This window comes from Passer domesticus, chromosome 6, assembly GCF_036417665.1.
Source record: "Passer domesticus isolate bPasDom1 chromosome 6, bPasDom1.hap1, whole genome shotgun sequence".
Taxonomy (NCBI): domain Eukaryota; kingdom Metazoa; phylum Chordata; class Aves; order Passeriformes; family Passeridae; genus Passer; species Passer domesticus.
The window spans coordinates 18,448,099-18,457,714 of record NC_087479.1 but is presented as its reverse complement, the minus strand read 5'-3'; the positions used below and the strand labels follow the sequence as shown (position 1 = coordinate 18,457,714).

Here is a 9,616-nt window from a genome sequence, read left to right as displayed (position 1 = left end):
TATGAGTTACAGTTCAAAATGTACACTGTCACTTATTTCTAAACACCTGGGCAAGAGAATGGAGAGTTTTGGTTTATATAAAGAGTAGTTTATTGGCTTTGTATGTCAGTTGAAAGTCTTATAAAAATCCATCTGCAGACAAGTACAGCAGAAAAGTAAAAAGAACAAGAAAAGGAAATGTAATTGCAAATTGAACTGAAAGACTTTTTTTTTACCATAATCAAATAAGATCTTCTTTTCATAGCTGCCCTAAAAGAATTTATAATTTGTATAACTTCATTTATATTTAGCTTCATTAAAATTACATTACTTGAAAAAAGTAAGATTTATTTAAACTCATACATTTCAAAGCTTCACAAAAACAATTAAAATAAGAAAGCAAAATTGCCTCTATTAGAGGGGATCTATTTAAAAAACATTCTTACAAACATATCTATTGTCCATTTTAATACTCCTGGCAGTTTAATTGGTTGTCTCCTGTATATGCATTTCCAAAGGTTGAATATGTAAAGTTTATTGAAACTGCTGGATTAAATGTGTCAATAAATAGAAGGTAGTGTAGAAATGTATGTATTTACTTTTTTTTAAAATGAAATTAATGAAATAATTTTTTTTTTTAAATCAACCAAATTTTTTCCTATTGTTGAAAACTGACATTCCTGTATACACATATTATTGCAATTCATTCATTGTAGAAAGTACCTGCAAAGAGAATCCTGCTGACTTCTCAGTTGCATGTCTTCAAAAAATTTGACTTCTGAACATTTTTCTCTTCAGAAAATTGATTTCTCTTCAGAATATGGATTATAACTTGGAACCTACTCTGGAAATGCTGTCCAGAAATAGCAGTTTGAAAATTCATTATACATTTTCTTATTTCATGACATAATGAAGTCTTACATACTATTATAGTTGTGTCATGACATCCTATATCACCAGTTTACATACTGGTCTGCCCTCTTAGATCAGCCTGGTGTTGCCACCGTGTGACATAATGTTAAAGCTACTGCTTACTTGGATCCTCCCCTTCTGTGCAATACAGACAAAATGCTGCCAGCTCTATCTCCAACTCACTTTTCCTATATCTTTCCTTCATAACTTTCTGTCAGCTACAAATCAACACAGAGACATTTCACTTACCTTCACCTCTGTACATAAAACTTCATATGAGAAAAGGCCAAACATTTTCAGCACTGTGCTTGCCACCCTGGCAGGAACTCAGAGAGGATTAATAAGATACTGTTGAAAATTTGGGGGTTTATACATTTCCAAAAGGTTATAGCAGCAGTCAGTGCCAACTTAAACTTGGACTGAAATCTTCCTATGTCTATGCCATGGAGAAAAGACATGGTTCAAGGGTTGCTTGCTGTATATATCACAATTATAAATAATATAATAGATACAATGTATAGATGGAAAGAAATTACCCAGCTTTGGTGTTTTACCAATTACCCAGCTTTTAAGGTCAGTGCCAATATTTCAGACTTCTCAGCCAGGGTGAGATTTCAGTGTCTTGGCCACTGAGACAAGAAAAGATAAATTGGACCACATCAGTCTCCAAGGGACTATAAGAAGCCGAATGCCAGGTGTTTTATGCATACTTGTGCCACGTATGCTGTCTTTGGCAGTAGAGGACATCACCAGATGTAGACTTTGGAACAAGAATCAAATTTCAAAAGCAGAACAGCCTGTGATCTGATCTCTGAGTTTCACACAGGGTAGGTCCCACTGCTGGGCAGTAGCAATGGCCGGCAGGAAAAATTAACTTTATTCTGTACTTGATACAGACATGTAGATTCTTTGTGACCATCAAAACCAGAAAAAGCAATCTGAGTATTTGTATTTGCCTCTCCTGGAGTGAAGACCTTTCCTAATCCATACCCAACCTTTCCCATCCATACCCAGCCACAAGCATAGTTGCTACTTAATTAGACCAACTGCTGTAGCAGAAATTTCAAAACTGCTACACATACTGTGAATGCAACACAATGGATCTTTTGTGGAAAAAAAACAATTACTTTGTTGGAATTGTTGTTTAGAGTTTAATGGTAACCTTTCCAGCAAATTTGCTTACAAAGTATAAGCAAACCAATGCCTACAATGGCTTTACTGGTCCTCCTCTTTCCCCTTTTTCATCGATATTGTCCCATCTTTTCAAACCCTTGAAAATCTATTCAAAATTTCAACTGTGTTCTAAGGTCATTCCTTGTTGAATATAATGGTCTCTTTAGAAAAGATTTGGCACAGCAGAAAGTAGTTTTAATGAATAGTTGGTCATCCAGAGAAGGAAAAGAAATAAAGGAATAGGAAATCACCTTTTTTAGAAGAGGGGGACAAACTACCCATTTGAAGAGGACACATTTGGTACTTGGCTAGCTAGTGGCTGTCAAATGATGGGGAGTCATGTATTCCCTTTCCTCTGGTAGTGGGTGGCCTGCGGGAAAGAGGATCTGATGGGGATATAATTCATATCTAGCTCAATACAGCTCAAACAATTGTCAGGGCATGAAGTGCCCTTTCTCCTTCCTTTAGAAGTATAACTAGCTACACAAGAAGAGCTGGTGGGAAAAGCCACATGAGAAAAACGATGGAAGATGTGACTCTCTTCTCCCATGCTTTTAAGTTTCATTTAAACTGGGACCCTCTCTAAATCCTCACCTGAGGCACACAACAGTTACATTAATGTCACATCTGTTCCTTGGCTTCTGACTCTTTGATCCAGATGCTGACCAAGGGCCATGTGTTTATGAAACAAGGATAGAGACACTGAGCCCTGGACAAACAACGCTGCACTGGCTATGATGGGTGTACAAGATAGGTGCTGTGCATGATTGATGATCTGATGGTGGCAAGACAAAAAAAATGTTATGTTCTTCTCCTGGAGTGCAATATGTCTGTGGTGTGAAATTCTCCCTGGGTTAAAGCTACAGCCTTTGGTCAGGAGCACTTTGGTTCAAATGTCAATTATTTTATAGACACAACCACAAAAAACCATATCACAATAAATTTCTGATAGTGTATCTATTTTCAGGGAAACCTTTTTTTTAACCAGAGAAATAATATTTCACCAAATTATGTAGAAAATGCATATTTCTTAATAATCTTATTCAGCTGACAATTCCAAACTTGAGGAAGGAATGACACACATTAACAAAATAAATTTCTTGACTTATTTTTTTCCTCACCTTATTCTCCGCAATGAAAGATCCTAATTATAGGCTTCCTTTTCCCATTTTTTTCCCTGGTCCATCATTTCGCTGTCCCTGCTGCATATTAAAGCTATAAAAAAATCAAAACAAGAGATATAAGTCTTTCAAGACTTGGAAACCACTTAAGCAGATCCAAAACCTGAAATCAGCACGTGTCTTTGGGTGTTATGCCAGAACTCTGAACTGTGCAAGCTTTCTCCTTCTTCAGTAATATTTACTTTTGACTCACAAAATATAAGAGTTGTGCCGTAAAAAATCAAGATGAGATGAAGACTAGTGATGGATGGGGAGGACATTTTTAGAGAAGTGCAAAAAGGTGAATTGCATAATCTGCATTAATCTGTAAATTCTGATTTGGCACCTCATTTTATAGCATATCCCCTGAGCCAAACAACTACTCTTTTTATGCATGGAAGTTTCAGAGCTGTCTAGTATGAGCACTTGCTGTGAGTCCTGATTTTAATAGCTTCAGAAGAACAGTGCCATTCAGATTGGCTTTTAACATGTTCTTAAATTGCTATTTTATTACTCTTGCTGACATTCCAGAGACATGAAATTACCAAATCACATTAAGAAGACAGTAGGTGGAGGGAGGAATCTAGTCAAATAACACCAGACAGACTAAAGAAATAGACTCCTTATCTTTAACTTTCAAAGCTCTTCTTGTTTAAAAAAAGAAAACTTGTGTTAACATTTTGTAAATGAAGACAACTGAAGAATCTTTATGAAATAAGGTCATTTGTCTCTTGTGATTGACCTCATTTTTAAGCTTTTGTTTTCAGCTTGGTTGGTATATTTACATACACAAATCTCTCTATATATGCATGTGTCATGGTTTAGAAATGGTGCTCCCCAATCTAGTACTCCCACTGAAACACCACAGACCACGTGTTTTTCCTCACTCTCCTCCACCTGTGGTGGAATGGAGAGGAGAAATGGAGGCACAAAAGATAAAGATCACAGGCTGAGATAAGAACATTTTACTGGAAACAGCAATGAAATAAGAAAACTAAAGCTAATACTACTAGCAGTGCATACAGGTGGACAGTTCACAGGACACAGACCACACAGTCCATCAATGCAAAAGGGTCCCCACTCCAGTGTCTCCCCTCTGCATGTCCTCAGGTGATATGGAAAAACCCAGGGTGTTGGCCACACCCCTCCTGGCTGCTGAAAAAGTTAACCCTCTCTGGGCTGCAACCAAGACATTGTGCATATATGAAAATTACGCAGGAAAGACTGTAGTCATGCAGTGATTTTACTGATGACAGAACTGCCAATGATAATGACAGTGGTTCATTTGAACATGCTCAACATTGATATAAATATTTACCATCTGAATTCCATGTGCATATTCTCAATAAATTAAATGATACCTTTTTCTTATAAATTACAGAAACTTCAGGTGTGTAACAAAAGCAAAGATGGATATTGCATTATATTATGTGAAAATAAATCATCAAGACATGGTGGTTCAGTTCTGTAAAATGCCTCTCAAGTTTCTTGCTTTTAAGTAATTTCAAGAAAATCCATTACTAATTCAAACCAGATAATGATATAGGAAAAAATCAATTTATAAGGCAAGTTGCAGAAAATAATTACAAAATCATAGGATTGTTTCTGTTAAAAGGGACATTTTAAGCTCATCTGATCCAATCCAACTGCTATGGACAGGCACATCTTTCTGCACATCAGGTTCCACAAAATTCCATCCAACATGACCTTGAATACTTCCAATGATGAGATATTCAAAACATCTCTGGATAGCCTGTTTTAGATGGAATAATATTAAATTTGTCCCAAAAAACCAATTTATTTTATAAGATATGAAATATAGTTGATATGTTTGACAACATCTTTGTGACTTGAAGTGCAGCAAGTCATCAAGTTTTTGCCTAATCCATATGTTTTAAAGACTCAGCAAGTAGTAAGTATCAGGCAAGCCCAAGGTGAGTTTTCAGCAGTATATGCTTGACAATGTGCTCTGATCAACTTCTGGATTTATGGGGCTCTCCTCAAGTTCTAGTTGTTCATTCAAAAATATGTATCTCTGTCTTCTTAACCTCCATCAATACAAATTACAATCTTTACCATTGTAAATTGCTATAAAGGAAAAAGTTAGTTTTGAAACAGAAGTGGTTTTCACATAGAAGAGCATGTGCACTGGGAAAACTTCCAGCTCATCTGCTGTTACTGCTCTAGAAGAATTGCACTGCTCACCTCATTTTTGCAGGCTTGTGTACCACCCTCCCCAGAAAAAATCAGTATTTCCTTTTAAAGGCACTTTCAGCATGCTTCAAGTTTCCACAATATCCCTGAGTTAATCAATAGAAACTGCCAGTATGTTACTAAATCTGTAGTTACAATATAATGAATTTTGTATGAGAAATGATTTCTTTTAAGTGTTGCTGAGTGTTACATCCACACTGTGCAAAGGTACGTATAGTAAACACTCATCTCCAAGTTCTGGACCTTGACTTGTCTCCTCAGACTTACTGGGGTTAGTTAATGTGAATTTATTGCACCTTTATTGCACATTCTATTCAAGAGAGACTTACAGGCTACGATTTTATTGAGCAAAAAGCAAGAAGGAGGGACTCATAAGATGCTGAAGATGAGATATAAAATGGATGAAATATATAAACTGATAACACAAGGCATAAAATTCTTTTTTTTTTCTCCTCTTGTATTTTTTCCACATTTTTATGGTGGATTGTGTAAACTTTATATAGAAGGAGAATAAAGATCAGGCTGAATATCAAATAGCCTTGTTTTCAAAGAAGTATCTTTATTTTCTTGGGGAGAGTGAGTGTGTGTAAAGATAATATTTTATTTAGTGATAGCATAAGCTATCAAACAAAGAAGAAAAAAGATGGAAAAGTCAATTCTGTGCTGGATCCTCTCTTTGAAGTGAATGGGAGTATAGAATACTTCTTTACAGATTACATTTATATTGTTAACAAAGACAATTTCTGACTGTTTTCTACTTTATTTAACTGCATATTGAGTTTAAAAATCTGTTTATAGTACTCAAAACCAAAAACTTATTCACCAATGTTTTATTTGCTTTGTGTGACCATAAGAATGGGGTATCATGTGGTTTGTTTCCATCAAAACTTTCCATTTCTCAGGGTCTCCATATCCCAAACAACAAGCATTTATTCAGCCCGACTACATCTTCTAATTTTCAAGCTAAGTTATGGCTGGATATAAAACACAACTACTGTTTAAGTAAAACTTTATAAATGTAGAATAGGTTATTTGTGAGGAACAGGTGTTTACAGGCAAACCTCCATTTTTTCAGTCCCATTTTATTTAACACTGGGACACAGACAGTCATGTCTCCTCAAAATAGACCATTCAGATGCCAAATAAAATTTCAATCTTCTATTAATTGTTTTTTAAGCTATATACATGTTCAAGAAAATATTTTAATGATAGAATAATATTTCTACAACAACAAAAAATTATATTCTAATCCTCATCATGTGTAAAAGTGGCTGGACCATTTGCATTTGGTCTTTCCAAATAAATTCAGATTTGGTCAAGAATCCTGGGGGCAAAAGATATAACCAAGTAAAACAGAGATTGTCTAAAATTAAAGCTACTATGAATTTTTAATGAAATGCAGGTGCTGCCTTTTCTTTCACCAATAATGAAATTGTGCAGACCTTTCTTTAGAGACTTACCCTGATGGGAAACATACTCAAAGACTTATCTGCTGAATGTTAAAGTAAACTGGCTGGTGATCATCCACAGATTCTGTTACTTGTTCTTCACTGTATTTTTGAATGATGATGATGTCATGTATCAGTGTTAAAGAGGTGGCAATTAGCTGCATTCATAAACACGTGCTTGAAGCAGTCACACGTTGAAGTTCAGCTCTAAGAAGTGCCAGAGGGTTGGAAGCTGTGCTGATTCATACTAAAATCAAATCACTATAAGCCTGAATGTGTAGAAGAGAAATATTCTCTCTCTGTTTATGTGTTTGGAAATGAAGAGGCAGAGCTAAGAATATCTCTTAGTTTAATGGTGCATTTATACTACAACAATGTCCTACATGTGGTGCATCTTAGTATATTTGGGGGAATAAAAAAGCAAAAGCTACTTAAGGGATGAAAAGATACATCAGTGGGAGGAGAGCTTAGCTGAGAAGTGACTGTTCAGCAGCAATTTGATTTCATAGCTCTTCCCTGAAGCTTTAGCTGGTGGTAGTGACAGCTTCATCAGTGATAGGTGTGTGATCTGCTTAAATCACTGAGTTACCAGGTGAGAGATGGAGTGAGCTTGCTGCATAGAAAAGGAGGTATGAATGGCAGATGAAGTGGGTTTCTGCAAAGACTCCAAGATGGGGAAGAGAGAGAAGGAATCCAAGTTCTAACTCACACAAGAGCAGGGACTCAGAAAAGCTGCAGTCAGCATAGGTGGATCTCCTCAGTGATGGAAACTGAAGGATGGTGTGTTCTGACCACTAGATGACTCATCCTATGCCTGCCGATGTGGAAAAAATACAGGCCTTTGTCAACAGCAGAGAAAGAGCAAGCTCTGGCAAGGCAGGCCTCTGGAAGACCCATGCCTATCTGATAAATCCATTCCAGTGCCACAGGGGAAGTCAGGTAATAACAGTCCAGAAAACTCTTCTGTTAAAGGACCTAGAAACAGTCAGCTGCCAATAAAAGCTGCCGTTCTAATAGTCTTGATGCTTGCCTTCCACACTGGTAATTCTACTTAGTCTTCTACCAAATTCTGCATGAATTTTATAGACAATCAAGTGGAGGGTCATAAAATGTCTAGGAGCTAGAGTTACTGAGTTTTTGTAAGCAGGAGAAAAAAACAACACTATAGAAAGGTTGCAGAGAAGATGGAAAGGAAGGAAAAACCTTTTGCTGGGAAGTGAGCAAACAAAAAGTGCATAGTGAAAGGATATGATAAAATCAGTTACAATATTGTAAAACTACATATAGCTAAATTTGGTGGAAATATGGAGGCAGAAGATTTCTCCTTTCCAGACAGCTTAAGCCAGCTCTGGTGGACTTTAAGATTCAGGGGTTATTTTCATCATATCTTTGTTTGCCTGACCCACACTGAGTACTTCTGTTTAATCTGATTAGCCTTGAGTCAGATAACCTTCCTTTGGACAAAAGAATAAATCTTCACCACTAGAGTGGTTAAGCACTAGAAAGGATAGTTCAGAGAAATCATGAAATCTTCCCCCTTGGAGCCTCTAAAACTTTGGCTAGAAAAGAATCTGAGCATGTTGGGGTCTACATTTGAAGTCACCACTACTTTGAGCAGGAGGTCAGACTGCCTGACCTCCAAAAGCCTTTTCCATTTTTCTATCTCTCCAAAAAGAGACAGTTTGTAGCAGTGACTGTGTGCTGAAAGGGAAGCACTTGAATTACACTGTATCTTTTCAACACTATTGAATCACTCCTAGAATATAATAAACTGAAGCGCAAACCCGGAGTTCCTGAACTCTTTATTACCTGATTTCATATTACTACAGTCACTCCTCAAAAAAGTGGACTCATCAGTCAAACAGTGTTTACCAGTGCATAGCATGCTGTTGAGCTCTAATGGTCTTTAACTATCAGAAAAGCCATAAGGGATAGTATTCCTATTATCATTGAGACCCAGCGTTGGGAGAGGATGCATTGTTGAGAGGTGAATGTAGGTTTCCTCTTTATTGCTTCTCTGAATATAAACTGATGCAATCTATCATGGTTTAAATGAATAATTTCAAAATGTATTGGCCTTTAAAATGATTTAAAGTCAATGAGCTAGTAGTGGAGTCAGCTTGGCTCTCACATTTGGGTGCACTGCCTGTGGGCTCGTGCTGCACACAAAGCTGAGTGCAGCTGCTCTTTAGCCACTGGGACTTCACTTGGAATGCTGAACCAGAAACTCTCAGTCTGAAGAGCAAGTATTAAACTCCTGATTGTGTTTGCTGAACAGCCAGAAATGCTAACAAAAACTGAGATCTTCTTTTTTGTTACTGTTCTTAATTTATTTTTTTTTTATATTGAACAAGTGCAGGACAAAAAAGCCCTTTTAGCCACTCCTCAGCTGCACTGTGCTGAAGTTACACACGTCTCTGACATTTGCTTCTATCAAAAACTAAGAAAAAATTGAAACTTTATTTTGCAGCAGAAAAATATAGTTTGTCTGGACAAAGCAAAAAGCTGCACCAGCTTCTATTTCCTTGGTTCTGTTTGTATGTTTTTAATTGTTATGTGAGCAAATTGAGTGTAAGTGCTTGGGTTTTTAGTTTTATTATTTTTTTTAATCTTAGCATTTCTTTCCCTCGTCCATTGAAAATAGCCAAAAATGAGACATTGCCTTCTTTCTTTTCCCCTCAAATTTTTCGTGCACATGCACATATGGGCATGTGTTTGGACAAGCACAAA

The 9,616-nt window shown here is 36.6% G+C and overlaps 1 long non-coding RNA gene across 2 annotated transcripts in view; it reads right to left on the bottom strand.

Moving 5' to 3' along the window:
* Nucleotides 1-546: 546 nt before the first annotated feature.
* The window catches only part of LOC135302085 (uncharacterized), a 31,551-nt gene continuing 22,481 nt past the window's right edge, over nucleotides 547-9,616 (bottom strand). For both annotated transcript variants that reach the window (XR_010363777.1, XR_010363776.1), the window contains exons 2-4: nucleotides 4,812-4,977; nucleotides 3,186-3,279; nucleotides 547-832 (exon numbers count right to left, since the gene is read on the bottom strand). This is a non-coding gene — a long non-coding RNA (uncharacterized LOC135302085). The remainder of the gene's footprint in view (nucleotides 833-3,185; nucleotides 3,280-4,811; nucleotides 4,978-9,616) is intronic.